The sequence below is a fragment of the Paralichthys olivaceus genome, chromosome 19 (assembly GCF_024713975.1).
Source record: "Paralichthys olivaceus isolate ysfri-2021 chromosome 19, ASM2471397v2, whole genome shotgun sequence".
Classification (NCBI taxonomy): Eukaryota; Metazoa; Chordata; class Actinopteri; order Pleuronectiformes; family Paralichthyidae; genus Paralichthys; species Paralichthys olivaceus.
Window position 1 is genome coordinate 7,463,427 of NC_091111.1, and position 18,171 is coordinate 7,481,597.

The 18,171-nt window shown below is 40.5% G+C and overlaps 1 protein-coding gene across 3 annotated transcripts in view; it reads left to right on the forward strand.

The window, feature by feature from the left end:
• plcb1l (phospholipase C beta 1-like) overlaps positions 1–18,171 on the forward strand; it is a 109,602-nt gene that overhangs the window by 5,719 nt on the left and 85,712 nt on the right. The gene's annotated exons all lie outside the window — the stretch shown is intronic.

Genomic DNA, 18,171 nt, shown 5'->3' on the forward strand with positions numbered 1-18,171 from the left:
CAAAGCTGTTTTTGCCCTCCTAACTACTGTATTTAATTCTTAGTAAGAAATCAAATCAACAGCTGCTACAACATAATAATACAACATGTCGCTGTACTATGGACCGACATAGAGGATACAATTCAGGAAGCTTATTGATTTTCAGAACACAAGGAAGTTAACAACAATTCAGTAAAATACAAAGAGGTGAACACCACCAGGTATTCCACCTGAACTGTGTGCTTACATTTATAAGATTAGTTTACACAGTGCGTCGTCAGATGGTTTGCATTGCACTGTGGTAAAATGAAGTAAAGACAGGACTGTTCTCCATAAATTTTTACCCCTGAGCCCTCTGAAGCCTGCAGTGCTTGATGCACCAAAAAGTGTTCTTACTGAAATCAGTAAGGACACTTGAATTTTTTATCCTTCCACAGTGGTTTTGTTGGTCTGAAGCCTTTAAGTGAGTCATGAAGGAAGTAAATCCCGGAATAAATTTAAGTGCAAGGAGCTTTAGTGCCATCTGACTTGTTAACCCAGATGATTCATGGGGGGAAAGCACCAAAGATACAAAGTACGTTCTGTTTGGTTGTGAATTATAGTCAATGTAAAACAACCTAACCTTCTCATTTTGTTTGGTGTGAACCTGAGCAGGTGTCTGCACCTGCAGGTACAAATGAAAACATGTAATGGAGATCTGTGTATATTATTCTGTTCTACAGTGTTTGAATTGTGTTGTCATGTTTCACAGAGCGTTGTTTGAAACTATCCAACTTTATCCTCTGATCATCTGATCCTTTACTGATTTCCATGGAAACACCATTCGGTTCTGGCCACGTTACGCGTTCACATTAAAATGATCACAATTAGGATTGTTAGAAAAGGATTATAAAGTAACCTGGGGAGTGTTTACACACTTAGCCTTTGTAGATGTACAGACATGACGAGAACACACAGACAAATGAAGGATCAAAGATATTTTAATTTGAGTATTTCCAACATCGCGATTCTTGACAGATGGATTGTCTCGTGTCTTTGCGGTTTTACCCAGACATATTTGAGTTTCAGTTTGCCTTACAGTAACCTCGTTTTCAAATCTGTGCTTCACAACACTGTCCCATCTTCCTTCTGTTCCATTCTGAATTAAGCTTACTGAAAGTGCAGTGCTGAAAAATAAGACAGACATCTGAACTGCTGCACCTGCAGCACTTAACTTGACACCTGTGAGAATATTCCATAGTGCATTGTTGTTTTCTGTGGCTCTCATAATAACTAGGAACAAGGATTTGTAATGTCACGAGATACAATCAGGCTCAGGAATCAAGCACATCCCATCAGTTTAACCTTGAAATTGTGTAGATTTGCAGATTCCAGTTTGTTTGTTATTGTTAGCTCTGTTTTTGTATGTACTTGAAGCTTGAGTACATCCCAGTGCGCCTCTATTCTTCAAAAACCAATCCAACTCCTAACAGCTTTGGCGACCGTAATGTGCTTCTGTTCTATTTGTGTGTATAACTGTATCAGCACCGGCAGTCAGAGGTAGACTAATTAATAGCTACCATTGATTTTATGTTTGCCTAGATGAGGGTATTTCACTGGAGCCATGCGAGAGCATAGACAGGAACTGACTGAGACTTTACCTCTGCACACACACACACACACACCCCTGCACACACACACATCATTTATGAGTGCACAACTTCTCCTGTTTGGTGAGAAAGAAAAGAGCTTATTATGTTGGTACCCGACTATAAATGAATACACTGTTCGTGGAAGAAAGACAGGTGACTTCAGGGCATATATACAGTTCTACGAAGGAATCAATGAGGAAACACTTGGTTTTTAAAAAGCGAGAAAGACAGAGACAGAATTCAATGAGCACTTTTGCTTGCTGTCGGTGTATATATGGAAAAGTGTGTGTCTGTGGTCAGAGGCATCCAGCATCGAGTGCGATTCTCCACAGAATGAATTGAAAGAGGCCCTTTGGCATCAATTCGTCATTATTTCCTGTACCTCAGTCATATAGCGAGGATTGTGAATGATGAGGATTTTGTCTGTGTGTGTGTTTACATGTGTGGGTGTCTGTTCTGTCTCACAGCATCGAGAGCAGTCCTGCTGCACACATAATAACTCAGATTGATACCGAGCACAGCCCCGGACAAAACTCTATTAGGGCATAGAGGAAGGCACCCGCTGTATTCCTCTGTGACACAATCAACGGAAAAGTGTGTGTGTTTATGAAGATGTCTTGTCCTGTGTCTTTGCACACGTTTATTCATTGCGGTGCTGCACATCTGTTCAGCAGACCAATTTAAACAAGCTACGATGCTCTGTCCAGTTGTTATGTGTGTGTTTGTTAGAGACTGGGCCTGATGGCCTGCAGAGTAAAAGCATTCCTCAGATTCTTCAGGAGCAGAGCAGAACTGTAGCCAGTGTGCCCGCTGCGCTTACTTTCCAACAGGCATTGTCACTGATGGATACAGTTTGTACTATTTACTGTGTTGTCAGTTTAACTACTTTCTGGAGACCTTGCATGAGCAGTTTCTCCTTGATACACTTTTTATTCATTATTATATGGTATTTATCCAGCATCAAACATTTATTGACTCATGCTGCATAAAATGCCGAATGTGATTTGACAACATCAAAACAGACCTGCAGCTCAACCTTGACTTTTACACTAATGACATTTGCTGATTGACTTGGAATGACGTTATTAGGGTTCTATAAAAGGATTTTATAAAAATGTATGCACCAAATCTACTTCTTGTTTTGTGACAACACATTCAGTTACATTGCAGAAGCAGGAGGGAAAGGGGTTGTTGGCCGTGCAGCAGTCATTTGTTAACTTTAAATCAAACTCTATGAAAACCAACATGAAATCAATGAGTCCTTGACACGTCAGTGTAGCAACAGATTTTTGACCATAAATATCACCCTGTAGAATCAATAAACAATTAGCGATGTGTAAGATAATCTCCCTGTCAGTGTTCGGCAGCCAGCAGTAAAATTGGCTTAACATTTCCTCTGTATCTAGTTCCCACTGACTAAAGGTAGGTAGGCTGGCCGTCGCAGGATAATTCATGTCATTCGGTCTGAATGACATGATTTGCTGGCGCACCTGTCTGTCACTAACCAACTGGCCTGCTTGCACGGACCCTGTGTGTGCTGTCACTGTGCTTGACCAGAGTCTTCAGCTGACATCCACCGCTGAAGTAGAAACGATAGCAAGTGAGTCATGGAAACATCTTCGTCTAGCAGTTGTCAGGCAGTGTGGGTTCATGTGTTTTGGGGGCGTAGCTCTGACGAGAGGGCCACTGGTAGGGGGTGGGACTTATCGGGCGCATTTTTTCAAAGTGTAGCCTGCTCTTGCTAGCTTTTCCAGGATTACCAACCCAAACTATAAGTATTTACTTTTTTAGGGACTTTAGCTCTTGGACTTGTGTTGGGGCTGGTCTTCTTCATAGTAGAGACTTGAGACTTTTGTTTTTGTAACTTGCAAGGCAGGGACTATGTTGGCATGTTTGTGAGACCTTAAAAAAAAAAGAAAGAGATAAAATAACAACTTTAAGCAAGCATAAAAACTTTATGATGCAACTGAATACAATTATTTGTTGTTTCAACTTTTTCTGAATGTGATAGTTGAAAATAAAAATGAATAGATGGAAACAGGTATTAGACAGAGAGGGGAGAGGGGAAAGGTGATATAGGGACTACACTGTTTATCCAAAGGTTTGTCTTTTCCATCTTGTGATGCGTTCCTCTGTCAGAGTCTGATCCAGCTGTGGATTTCAGCCATGTTTGAAGGTCAGAAAGACAAAGTTTAGTTTTGATGGAAGCAGAAATGTGATGTCAAGTTTGTTTAGGCTTCCTGTTCTTTGCTTTTACTTTCTGGCTCGCCTGTAAGTTGATGACTCAAGTCTTTAAGTCCTGTACTTTCATTCTGATATTTTCGTTGACCTTGCAGTAAGTTGTGCTGACAATACGGCCTCTGATTCAGTAAGGTAGTATTCTGTGGAAGACTCTGTCAGAACTCTGACATGATACTTTTATTGATTCCTGATTGCCTGTCAGCGTAATAGAGATGACTTTACAATGGCAGCAGCTTAGGAAATGAGCTAAGACATTCTGGATCAAGAGATGAGCTTCATTTGATTTTTCACTTCCCCTTCTTCCACTGCTGGATGCTTGCCAAAAGAGCAGCTCGAACAATGCTACACTTGTTGTAGATTAGAAGTGGAAGAACTTGTTGAAGTTGATATACTTTGAAAAAGTGAACAGGGATTACATAATCTCTCATTTCCCTCTGTAGATAGAAACAGGTGCAAACAGTGTGGATTCGACTGTGAGCTCCACCTCCATGTCTGCACACTGCTGTATTTTTAAACAGGGCACTGCTATGTAAACTCCCACAATCATAACTCTCCCGTGTTTGCATTTGTTTGGTTCAGAGTCCATTTGGCTTGCTTTTCACGTTTCTGCATTCTCTCTCCTTCACCTTGATAGACACCCCCCCCCCCCCCCCCCCCCCCCCCCCCCCCCCACACACACACACACACACACGCACACACAGAGAGAGACACACGCAATGTACAAACACTTCCACAGACAGAGTAACAACATATTTGACAAAAACAACAATGGCACTGATGATGACACTGACAGCAATGATGCTGTTGATAACAATGTTGATGAACATTACACCATCAGTTACAATGAAATGAAATGCAATGGTAAGACTGTGTTTCAATGCGTGTGTTAAGACGCAGTGACCTTATTTTGACATATTCTCTCATCATTGTGAGTCAGGCATTAGTTCAATTCAAAAGAAGGTACATTTCCCACAGCCAGTGCATAACAACCCTTTTAGGTTTAGAAAGAATCTTGGCGAGGTGGTTTCCCTTATATTCAAGGGAAGTACACTGCATTTAAAAACCAGGAACTTGAATACATTTCTAAGTTCCTTGTTCATAATTTTGAATTAACGCTCCGTTGTACAGTTTTGTAACAATTAAGCATCAGAGAATCTAAAATGGGCAATTAAATAGCTTTTAGAACATTGTTTGATTCGCAAAGCTTCTAATTTAAAAGATTCACAATTCTTGTGTCACAATGAATTTGTGAAATGAAGCAGCTGTAAACTAAAACAATCATCACCAGTGGGACTGGTTTACATAACTTGATCCATAATCTTTACTTATCTCGATCTATTTGTGTTTTCTTTTTATTTATAGTAACTTATGTTAGAATTTATAGTTAAACAATAAAATGTCAGGATTTATCATAAGGGTTGGAAAACAACATCTCAGGAATCATCATCTATCATTTTTTTAAATATATATATTGGCCAGTAGATGTGTAACTGAAATGAATTGCTATTGGTCCCAAAAAATCTATATCCATTAGTTTTTTGATCCATGATGATGATGATGAAATGATCATTTGTCAACATTTACATACCTGTAATGCTTCAAGCAACAAACATGCATTAACATTTATACCAGTACACAACTCCTCACACCCATACAGCCACACACGGTCACACGTGAAAGCACCTACACACACAGTAACATTCCTATAATGCCTAACCAGGAACAGGTGCTTCTGTCAAAGGTTAAAAATAAATTCTCCTCCTGTTGGTGGAGTCTGCTTTCAATGGGAGGAGCCATGAACCACTGAGAGGTGGACTGACTCAGTCAAATTAACAGCCTTTTGGTTTAGTTGCCTTGGTTGCCATGCAACAGCACACACCTTGGAAATGTCACATTCTCTTTCAGCCTCCGCTTTTATCGTAGAGATTGTTGCTACTTTCGAACTGATATCATTGTGTCCTCATTTGTGCGTGTTCCTCCCGAGGCTGTGGTTATAACAAAAGGTTAAATGCGTTCCCTCGGGAGATTTACGTTTTAGCTGTGTGACAATTTCATGACAAGCAGTAAGCATATGGCCTTGAATGATGTTCAGAGGTGAAAGACAGCTCACCCCAGGCCAAAACCAGACTCAGCTGCTGTGTGTGGGACATTTCTGAATGAGCCTGGAACGGATGCAGAACATGAGTAGGGCTGTTTTGGTGTTAAATGTAAACCTAATACACACTTGATTCACATGCACAAGCAAAAACACACACCTTTTCTGTGTTCTGTCATTGCGGAGTTCACACATCTGTTTCCTCCAGCACAGCAATTTTCTGTGATTACCGACTGCACGCTCCTCCACCTCCGTCAGCACTTTATGGGAGGGAGAGACAAAGCATAAATCTGCAGCCAATCTACTAAAAGTGAATTGTGACCTTTGCCAAGTCATAGCTTGATAGGCCTTATTTCATCTGTGCCACGAGTGAGAGAAACAAATGGAGGGAGACAGATGGAAAAATGGAGAGAAATAGGAAGAAAAGAGAAACGAAATAAAAAACAAAACAATGATCACTGAAAAGAAAATCACCACCTGCTGATGTATTGTGTCTGTACCATTTTTAATAATGACAAGCTTGCACAGTCCCCAAACATGAGGCAATTGGCAGAAGCCATTTGATAAAACTTATGTTATTTTCATAAATCCACTAAACCTTATACTACTTTGACTTTTTTGACATCTTGCTGCCATTTTACAATTTCTCACATTGTTCCCTGTCACTGTCCCAGCATTAGTGCTGCTTACGCTAGATGAGAGCTTTGACACACCAAATCATCACAAAGATTAAATGGCTTTGTCTAAGAATAACTAAGTATAATTAATGTCTATGAATGATGTTGCCTCACTACTTCTTTGTTTCAAAGGCTTTTATGTTTTTTGAATAATTTAAAAGAATGCCGTTCTCAAATATGGATTTGGATGTTGATTACCACGGCAACATTAAAAGCTTCAAAGCCTTTGAGTCAGTCCTAGTCTAAAAGGCAGCAAAGTATTGAACATAGAATATCTGGATAGGCAAAATATATAGCATATGACATGAAAAACTATGAAATTATAAATTTTCAGCTATCATTTATCTTCATAAGCCGTGTTCTTATTCTGACAGTGACAGTTGATGGCGTTAATGAGCACGAGATAAGCTAATGAGTTAACGAGCTCTGTAGTTTAGACACATCACTGGTATTTTAAATCCTCTGCAGCATTTTCAGTTGAAAAATGTATCTTTATCTTTGCAGCTTTTGTGTCACATTCACTTTATATGTAGATCTCAGATCACAAAGTGTCATTGAGTTCTGCCTAAGATGTCTGAAGTCTCTTTTCCGCCAAGTGCAAGTCAACGTTAACACCATCAGGAACAGTATTAAAGTTTAATGCTTATCATTAATCTCACACAGAACTGCTTCTTAAAGATAGTGAAATCTAGCTTCTCTGTTAGTGTCCTTCTTCCAAATGTCTCTCAAAGTTTTCACAAATCTTTTTCCACCATGAATACTAAGAAAAAACTTTTCACACAGTGAAATTGCTCAGAAAAGATGCTCAGACAGTTTATTACCTGCAGTGGGTATCAGCCGGTGAAGTTCAGTCTTTGCAGTAAACATTGAATAGCCAACACTTACAGTAAAAGGTCAGGGCAGCGTTATTGATATCAGTCTCTCTGCACAGAACCCTTATAGATGTTATTTATTGGTATTCTGGAGCAGGAGTAAATATTGTCAGTGAAGCATTTAAATATTATGACAGTTAAACCAGACACTCTGTGTAATGTTATTTGGGAACAGCAAACATTTGTACAGCAAGGATAGCTTTTTTCACATTTGCTGTTTTTATTAGGTGGCATTAACAACAGCTTGGCTCAGAGCACCCAACCCTGAAACAAGAAAATATCAACTGTTGACCTGCTGTTGAGCTGAGCAGAACTTAAATGAACAGCGGCTTATAGATATATGTGGGGACCAGAGTGAAAAGCTCTTTGTTAGAGTGTCAAAGGCAGAAAAAGAGATGTGTTAAAAGAAGAAAAGCATTGCCAAGCTGTTTTTGGATTAGTAGTTCCTGGGTGACTTCAGAAGGCTTTGTTTGTGCTTGAGTTAGTCCTGGTTTTCTCTTTGAATTCTGATTAGGACTTCTTTTTCACTGCTCTGTGCTGTTCTGTGCGTAAACAAATACACACTCAAACCTTCATGGAAAACACATAACGCAACACAGTGGAGGAGGTGAAGGAGGAGGGATTTGATTCTGTTTATTTCTTCCCCTAAACAACTGGAGTCCGCTCACAAACGTTGGATCTGCGGATCCGGAAAGAGGGTTTTTGTGTCCATTTAGAGCCTCTTGGCAGCTTAAAGGCTCTGTTGTTGCCAACGTTGTTCACCATGAATCTAAAGCTGAGCCTGCCAAGGTAATGGAAGTAACATAGCGATGGCAGCAGCTCTGACTGGCCAGCTCAGAAGGGGAGCTTACGCATTCTGAATTCAAGTGATAAGCTCAACCAATCAAATGGCTTGTAAATTATGTTGATGGCGCAGCAGCAACTGAAGGGTAACAGTTAATTCAAGCCCACGGTCAGTAACAATGGGGATGAACAGGGGTAAGATAAAATAACAGGAAGACCATGAAATAATAACTAAAATATGATTAACTTGGTACATTCAAAATAATCAGACCACTTTCTGTTTTCACATGCTGCTTTATTGCAGCCTTTTGCTAAGATTATTTAAATTGCTTTTTTTTTTCATCAATGCACACTGTACTCCATTTTGACAAAGTAAGTACTTGGTTAAAGTGATTTAAGCCTCAGATTTTCAACAACAACCTTTTCACACCTGGATTTGGGGATTGCCTTTTATTCTTTCCAGCCACTCCACTCAAGCTCTCTCAGGTTTGAATGGGGATCATCAGTGGACAACCACTTTAATTCTCCCCAGAGAATTTCAAGCCATGGCTCTTGTTGGGCTACTCAAGGACATCTGTTTTCCTGATGCTACTCCTGCATTTTCCTGGCTGTCAGCCATAATGTGGCCATTGTCCTGTTAAAGTTGAACCTTCAGCCCAGTAGAGGCCCTGAGCACCCTGGACCTTTCAGTGAGGACATCTCTGTACTGTTCTCGATTTAGCTTTGCCTCAACCCTGAGAAGTCTCCTGCTTCCTCTGATGCTGCATCATCAAGCAACATCATGCTTCACCATTGGGAAAGGGTCAAGTGATGACTAGTGCCCAGTTTCCTCCAGACAAGATGCCTATAGCTTAGGCCAAACAATCCAGTCTTAGTTTCATTAGACCAGGGTATCTTGTTTCTCATGGTCTGAGAGTTCTGATTTAATGTGTCGTTCACTGAGGAAGGACTTCTGTTAAACTTCTCCTTCATAAGATCAATAGAGTGCTGTAGTGATGGTCCACTCGGAAGTTTCACTCATCTCCTCACTGGATCTCTGAGGCTCAGTCAGATCAACCACAAGATTCTTGGTCATCTCTCATACCAAGACTTTCTATTTTCGTTTGGCAGGGTCCTGGTTGTTCCAAATTTATTTCATTGAAGAATTATGGAGGCCATTGTTGCTCTTGGGAATCTTCGATGCACCAGAATATTTTTGTATTCTTCCCCACATCTGTGCTCTGACACCATCCTGTCTTTGAGCTGTGCAGCCAATTCATTTGATCTTATGGCTTAGGTTTTGGTTTGATGCATATCAGAAAGAATGAAAGAGAAAAAACGATCGGGAGTGGGAGGTACCAGAGCTTCAGTTTGTTTTTGTTGTTTTTTTGAGTATAAATTGATTATGATGATTTTACTATGTGTAAAATCTAAAGGGGTCTAAAATCTTAGAAACGAAATAATTCCTTTGTGGGACTAAAAGAGCACTGATGGAACTCCATATTTTTTTGCAATTCATTGTGTTCTGAGACATTTCTCTCATTTCGTTCACCCATATACTTAATCCTCCAGTGTAGCAATCATCACCTAAAACAAACTGTTGCCTTTGCTCGGACGGATGTTTAAAGGATAACACCAGTATAATTTCAGTATCCTCCTGTATTAGTTCCCATAGTAAACGTGTGTCATGTTCTTACCAGTCAGAAGCTCCGTCTCCTCCACTGTATATTTGTCTTATACGCTACCAGAAGTCATTATGGGTTCAAACTTGTCATCTTTTGGTGAGAATCACATGTTTCATGTTGCTGACGTGTTGTTGGGAGACGTTTGCCTCTAGGGCTTTGTGCCAGAAAGCCTTGCTGGCAGAAAGACTTGCTGACTTCAGTTTTCAATCACAGTTTGGTTGTTTTTGCAACAAAACTGCTTGGGAACAGGTTACGCATGTTTTGAGTGCAAATAAACCCTTTTACATGCAAAAAAGATGGGCCTTGAAAACAAAATTCTCCCAGGCTTTACTGACATTAGACACTACTCATTTTGCATGTGATTACATCATATGCTGAACCATAACGCATAATGTTTTCACCATCCGCACACACAGAGATTTCCCTCTGTCATGAACTTATTATTCAGTCTTTAGTCTGTGTACCTGTCCCTCAGAATCTGTCACATGTGAGAGTGATCTGGAAGATGTGTACTGATGTGCACCCCTGTTACCCCCATGTACACCCTGTTACAACACTCCATAAAGTACTCCAGTGAATTTACATACATTTACATTGTGAACTGTCATCATATAACATCATTATAACAGTGTTTTAAAAAATTATCACAGATTCTATAATAGAATGTACAACAAAGTAGTTTATATGAAAATTGTTTAATACAGACAGCTCGTCCTGGCCAAATCAAAGGTGCTCTGCCTGTCTGCCGAGCAAAGAGGACGATTAAGCTCCTCGTTGTCTTATGGGTCCAGGTATTTATAACATTTATTCTGCCCTATTTCTGCTCCACTCATTCAAAAACGATCTGTGTTGATTCCTTTCATCTGATTCCATTCATACTTTGACATTGAGAGCTCAGTATGACTGAGGTGCTGCACACAGAAATGCAGACCAGGAAATAAAGAGTGAATTAATAAAGAGAGACTTACCTCGGACGAGGATGACTTAAATAATTACACTTGCTTTTCTCTTTAGACGTTTCACTCACTTGAGCATTGTCCAAAAACTTATTTCAAGCGTGAAACATTTATGGATGAAGAAAGAGCTTAATGAAATTTTGATGTGGAGCACAGAGATATGTGGTTAACAGTGATGGCGGTAAATTGACTTTATCTCCACTCAGTAGGCTGCAGTGAGCTGAGAGGTCTGCTTCATTCTCACCCTCAATTCTGTCTCTACTTCTGTCTGTCTGTCATTAATGTCTCTGGACATGCTGATTACTTCTTCATTACAACCTGCCTGGACCCGTATATTGGTTTTCGTGAAATAATAAGGGTAGCTACCCCTATTTCACACCAGTAATTCTTTTCTTGATGAGATGACAGTTGCTGCACTTAAGTTTTAACAAGTGTTGTTAAAAGCCGATAAATAGCTCATCTTTGCCGGTGCCAAACAGATTCGGTTTACTGCTACCTTGCTCTGTGCAAGTAATTAAAACTCATATAATCATATTTTCTACACACTGAAGTGGCTTTCAGATGTGCACAGAACTTCAGTGCACAGTTTGCTGAAATTTTCTGGAGGGGCTGTGAGAACGCAAATGTCTGAATCAGTTTCTCTGGACAGATTCAGTAACTTTTAGTAAAATGTCCCAGTGAGCCCATGAGAGTGGACGTGTTGATGTTTATAACATGCAATGGATTGTAAAGCTGAAAAAACCCCAAACAAATACAAATATCCTCGGATGAAAGAGAAGAGCCATACACATAGAAGAGGCCATCAAAGATGTCAACTTGAAAAGACAACAAAATTCGAGAGCTTTTGGTGAGATGGGCCGACGCTGTTGTTGATATGCTAAACAAAACACATGCTTTTCATAGCAGAATTTATGCATCATGTCCTGCCTCTTGCATTCTCTACCTACACGCCACCCCTCACCTGACAGTTCTGGACATTTCCCTGTTGTTATGAAATTGTCTGACCTGGACAATCTCCTGCTGCAGTCTTAATATGTGAAAGGCAAACTCTGGAAAATGTGCGGCACCTTTTTTTGGTACACAACAGCTGAAGTGACAAAATCTCCCATAGGCAACTGCAAGTCATTTTATCACAACGCTGTAAATAACATTAACTAAAGGTGAACCTTGAACATTTGAACCATGATGTGCCAGAAGTAAGGTTTTGCTGTTCTAACACAGTCCCCATCATTTGAATAGATTTAAATGTGCAGCGGTGTCCTGTCTACTGTTGTAGCTGTCAATTATATATTTGCATGACTGAGATAGAACTTGCTCGAGCTATTCATCACAACACAGAGTCAGTGCGTGCTTTGTGCATGTTTTTGCACAGGTCTTTCCGTGCCTGTTTCACACACACACACACATAAACAAATATATACGTTTTTCACATGAACATAATTTGTTGGTCAATATTATCTCTTATCCCTAATTAACATCCCTGGGAATGATTTTGCTGCCCTCACTGGGGAATTTGGTCACCAGTCAATAAAATGTGTAGATTAGCTGTGGTTGGTGTATGTTGCAATTGCATCACCTGACATTTGCACTGTGGGTCAGCGCTCATAGGTTACAGGCAGTAACGGCAGCAGCCGTCTGATAGCACTTTCTCTGATTGAGTGCTACTGTCACAGCTCAGAAAGAATGAATTCAATCTTTTGTTTGACATTATTCTTAATCAATTACAGCAGAGGCTTTCTCGCTCAGACATTTAAGCACTGATGCTTGTACGACATTTGAAATTTGTGAGGAGTTGCATGAGTCACCTGGCACACACAGGGACTGATTCCCTCACTTCTTCTTCTCCCATCCCATCCCTTCCACTTCAAACGCTATAACCCAGCCCAGTTGCCATGACAATCCAATCCATGCAGCTTGTTTTCTTGATGCTGCAAAGTACTTAAAACCCCACTGCTGATGTGATGTGACTGCCATTGCTGTACCATGCCAGGTGGCAGAAAAAGACATTCAGCCAACAGACTTTGAAGTCCCAGTGTAGACAAGCTCTGTATAAGAGAGCACACTTCCTTTCTGTTTCACCCTAAACTCCTGTTGCTCACCACTTTGTTGTGGTGCTAATGCTGCAAAAGAATAAATGAAAAAAGGAGACTTACTTAAAATCCTCAGACCGACTAATTATCCTGCCAGTCCCCCTATTAGAATGTCTGGAGAGTGAGTCCATGTGAGAGTACAGGAGAATCTCTGGAGAATTCACAAATACAAATATCTCAGGATGAAAAAGACGTTACACGTAGAAGACGCAGATGAAGATGTCTACTTGGAAAGAAGTAGAGATTAGAGAACTTTGGGTGATAAGGTTGCTGGCGTCGATGTGCTGTCAACAAAAACACTGTGCTCTCGCCGTGGAATTAATACATCATGACCCGCGTCCTGCATGCCCTACTCTGAATGCTCCGGACATTTTCCTGTTGTTGTGAACGCCTCTGTCCCAGACAATTGCCTGCTGCGTTCCTCATATGTGAAGGGTAAACATCTTCATGAACTCATATCTGCAAACGCCTTATGTAATCACCAGTTCACTGGAGTAACACTGGTCTTGGTACTGTTCTAGTAAAACCAGGATCAAACTCCACAGATAACCAAAGCTGAGATCTGAATCCAGATATGATGAAACACTGGGCTTCCCTGTCATCTGTCTTGTTTCAAAAATTAATAATTCCTTTATTTACAGTCTATAGTGTAGCTATGTAGAACAGAGTAGAGATTACTCCACTATCTTAGTAGTTATAAATGTTCTGTTCAGTAATGCTGAGACAGAGAAGCTCACATAAGTCTTTAATGTCTCAGGGTTAGATTAAAGATCAACATGATGACTCTCCTCTAGCTCATCATTTTTTCAAGTGTGTGACATACTTATTATAACACTGAGCATGTGCACACTACATTCATTTTTTTACCCTGTTAATATATAATGAGCTGCCGTTTGTCTCTTCCCCTCTTTCTCTCTCTTCATCTCAACTAATGCTTCAAACTGGGTTTTTCCATCCTCATCCAGAGACCTCAATAAATTTGATTTTAATTCATTTTGCTGGAGGAATCAGGGCTTACGCTCAAGTCCCATTTGCTGATCTGGCAATTATAGGCTTTTTGTTTTTCAAACATTTCCCATTATTTCCTCCTGCTCAACAAAAATGACTGACTAGTCAAGTGAACGACTGAAAAAAAAAAATTCTCAGAGTAGACAGATGTGAGATAGTAAGTAGATAATCACAGAGAGCAAAGAGTACGTTTTTTTCCCTTTCTTAATCATTTGCAGCTACACATGTATAACAGAAGTCTGTATATTATGTGTTCACTCCGACAAAACCCTGAATTATACTTGTCTCGGGTTCCGACAGCTCTCTCAGACAGATTTCACTTTGTATCATTGATTGCTTTGATGCAGACTAATCGAAATAATTACATTAGATGTGCTTCTGATATTTAAGAGGCCTGTAATTCCCACCAGCGAGGGGTTTTTGGGTTTTCATCCCACCCTGCTGCTTCTCATTTTAAGCCGCATTCCTTTGTACTCTGGTGCAATTATCTTGCTTCTGTCTTTCCATTTCCAAATGTTCGTGTCAGGGAGCGTTTTAACAACGCTCTGAGGGGAGTGATTTTGGCCTTTATTGTAGATTGTTAACATCACTACACAGAAACATGAACAAAGTGAATAAAAGTTGGAATAAATCAAAGAAATCTTGTCAAAACCGAATATAAAAGAGCAGGAAGGAACATTTTCCTCCACAGAAGACATTACATTTCAAACAGAACAGTCTCTGACAGACTTGTTTAGGCTCAGTCTTTACTCTGGCTTGGTTTTTTTTAGCCGTCTGTTTGTCAGTCAGCAAGAATAAAAAAAAATAACTGAATGGATTTCGATGTAGTTTGGGATAGAATTAGGATTAGGATTACATTTTGGTGGGGATCCAGATCGGGGGGCAGATCCAGGAATTTATTTTCACTTTCTTTAACTTTGTGAGATTTTTTATATTTTCCCAAAGAATAATTTATGGATCTTTTGGATTGTTTAAATCAGGCACATTTAGGGAACTGATATCTATGAGTGTGTGCAATTTGGTGCAGCTTGATTGAATCTTAGGGGACTGTTGGGCCTTGGCAGAGGCAGACGTGACCTCAATGTTTTTTCATTGGTAAATATAGAGTTGAAGTAAATTTAGTTTAAGTTTTCTGCCAAGCCGTCACTCTGTTGTCCATCACCCAAATTTTCCTCTCAGGCTCCCCTCTTCCTTGATGTTCCATTTCTGCTTGAGCCGCTAAGTGTGTCACAAATGTGGGTCAGTCGACTTTCTTTCCCCCCTTCTAAAGTCAATTGAATTTGGTGGAGTGATAAGAAGGTATCAAATTTAAGCAGCTCGGAGGTGCTCTGGGGCAAGACATGAGTCACAGCAGTCTGCCACACTTAAAACACCAGCTTCTCTCCAAAGTCTTCCTCAAGAGAGCACAGACATCTTGGCTATTAGAAGAGAGGAAGAGATGGACACGGAGAATATTACTTTTCATCAGTACATTAGTAGATAAGGTGAAGTCGGGGTGCAAGTTAAACCTTTTAGAGAGACACGTTCCTCCACTTTCCAGCCTCGTTATTTGCTCTTCGGCCTCATCTTTACTTCTGTGGCCTATAACACTTTTAGGACCTGTTGACAAACACACATAATTGCCGGGGGTTTCTTTGACAGGAAACAGAATAAAAAGGCAAATGGCTTCAGAGTAACTGTGGGTTGTGAGTAGGGCCTGACAGATAAATCGACCTGGCTGATGCTATACACTAATTGGCTGGCTGATGTTATGTGGTTTTGTTTGGATTTACCAGTTGGCAATCATCTCCTAAGACAGTCGAAGATTGTCTGTGCTCTTGAGGACGTTATGCCTAATGAATGGAAAGACTATGTGTAACAAGAAGTGTGTGGTACAAGCAGTACAGTAAAATGTTTGGTTCTTTTGTCCATGAGGACCTAGTTACCACTCAGCCTGATACAGACTTTACTCTAATCACTTCAGCTAGCAGGGTTCAGTCATTCACAGCTCTATAGTCTTAACAAAAGTTTTTCCGAATAGCAGCACACCACTGTCTGTATCTCTGCGGTCAATTAAAAATGACAACATCTGCCTGTGATTCCTGTTCTTATTGTTGGAGCAGTGGATAACTGAACTTATGATATGCAGCAAAAAAGATATAGATATATTTTATATATATATTTAATTCAAATTACAATCATATTTCCAACATGTAATACGATCTACAGAGGATCCTGGACATAGTGAAGATTAGCTTTTTTTCTGTTTATGCCTGTGATTGAGTAAGTCATGCTGTCCTCTATGTAATCCTATCCTCCTCCTACTGTATTAAGTGTTTACTTGTACTTGTTCTCATCCTGTTGAAATTTAATATGAAAACTAAAGTGTGGAGCGAGAAGAAGGATAACCAGTGTTTGAGGAAGGATCTTGCAGTAGAGGAGCCACAGACACAGAGGGGCAGAGACAAAGAGCCTGCCTCCACATAGAAAGTGAAAAGTGCATTTCTCTTAACCACTTTGTCTTGACTTCAAAGGGCCATGACTTGCTCTTAGGAGGTGTCTAAATGAGGTGATGTGAAAGATGAGAGCCAGAGCAGCGCTGTGTATGCCGCTGGCAGTGATTCTCAAAGGACTTCAGTGGAGAGCTCCAGCACAAGCCCACACAGGCACACTGATCACTTTGAGCCCAGAACACTGAGATGTGATGTGGTCGAATGTACCTTTCATCCATTTTTTCAGCACTAGGAATTTTATCCTTTTAAATTGTATAGGACTCAGTCAGGCTGTAGTCAACCAAAGATATATTCAACTGAATTGTTTACAAGAAAAAGAAAATCAACACAATCGGCCACAGTGCATCGAGTGCAGTCTGTTTTGGGCTCAACCATTTTTTCAGGTTGTGAATAGGATACTGATATGAACATTGTGTAATAGAGTTTGAGATAGGAACATCACATAACATTGTGCATCCTTAGTTCCAACTGATTTAAGTGAGGGATATTATATGTATAACTTTTATAAAGGGGGCCCAGTTGCTCTTATTAATCAAAATGAATAATAAGTATGTCTTCATCGTTATCTTTAACATTGCGATATAGGGTGTTTTTTTTTTTTACTTTTTCCCAGGAAATATTATTATTATTATTTATAGATCTTGATTAAATAAATCAAGGGGACTGATTTCTGTGAGCATGTGAAATTTGGTGCTACTTCTTTACATTTAAAGGGACCGTTGGGCCTTGGCGGAGGTACGCACCCTACTGAATGCCATTGTAGTTTGTGTGTGTTTATGCATTCCTGCATGCGTGCAAGTTTGTCACTCACTCCAGGACTCTGCATGATGATCTCAGATGTCCCCTTGCAGCAGATAAGAGCCATTCGCAGTTTGCCTGAAGGAAGGCAGGAGCAGAGTTAAATGGACTGGAGGAGTAAGGACTGAAGAGGACGGCGGAAAGGATGGGGGGTGGTGTGTTAGCGTGCCTGCGTGTCGGCAGGGAATCAGACAAGACAAGATGTGAACTGTCATCCATCAACATGAGAGCTGCTTTTCAGATTCAGGCAGATGGGGAGCAAAGGATGGAGGAAGCGAGGATGAGGAAGAATAGAGGAGGCAGAGGTGAGACGAGCAGGAAAGAGGGGTGGCTGTCCGAGGCAGAGATGGATAAGAGCGGACGGAGGGAGGAGGGGGAGGGTAAAAATCCTGCCAGAGGCATAACAAAGACAGAGAGAGAGAGGGAGAACGGAGGATGATAGTCAGATGAGGGAAGCGGCTTTGCTTTCTCTGTCATCCCACTCAGTTCTGTTATCTATCAGAGAGGAGTGCACTCCCTCCAGTATCCCTCACTACACTCCATCAGTCACTGCATGCGAATGTGTTTCTGTGTGTGTGTGTGTGAGAGATTTGATTGGTCCAGCACGCTCCAAGGAAAATGGTGACCAGTGTAAGCTGACGAACCGGTCACATCATCGCTCTAAGTCCCCGAGTGTTTACACTGACTGAGCACAGCAGACACTGCAGATTGATGATAGTGATGACAGTTTGGAGTTTGTGCGTTTTATATGCACATGCGTGTGTGTATATGCTTATAGAGTTGTGACGTATTTAAACATGTGCACACCAAAGTACTTCCTGCAGATTATCACACAACACAGTTTTTTTACTTGATTATTGCAGAAGAAGCGACGCCCCGTTTATC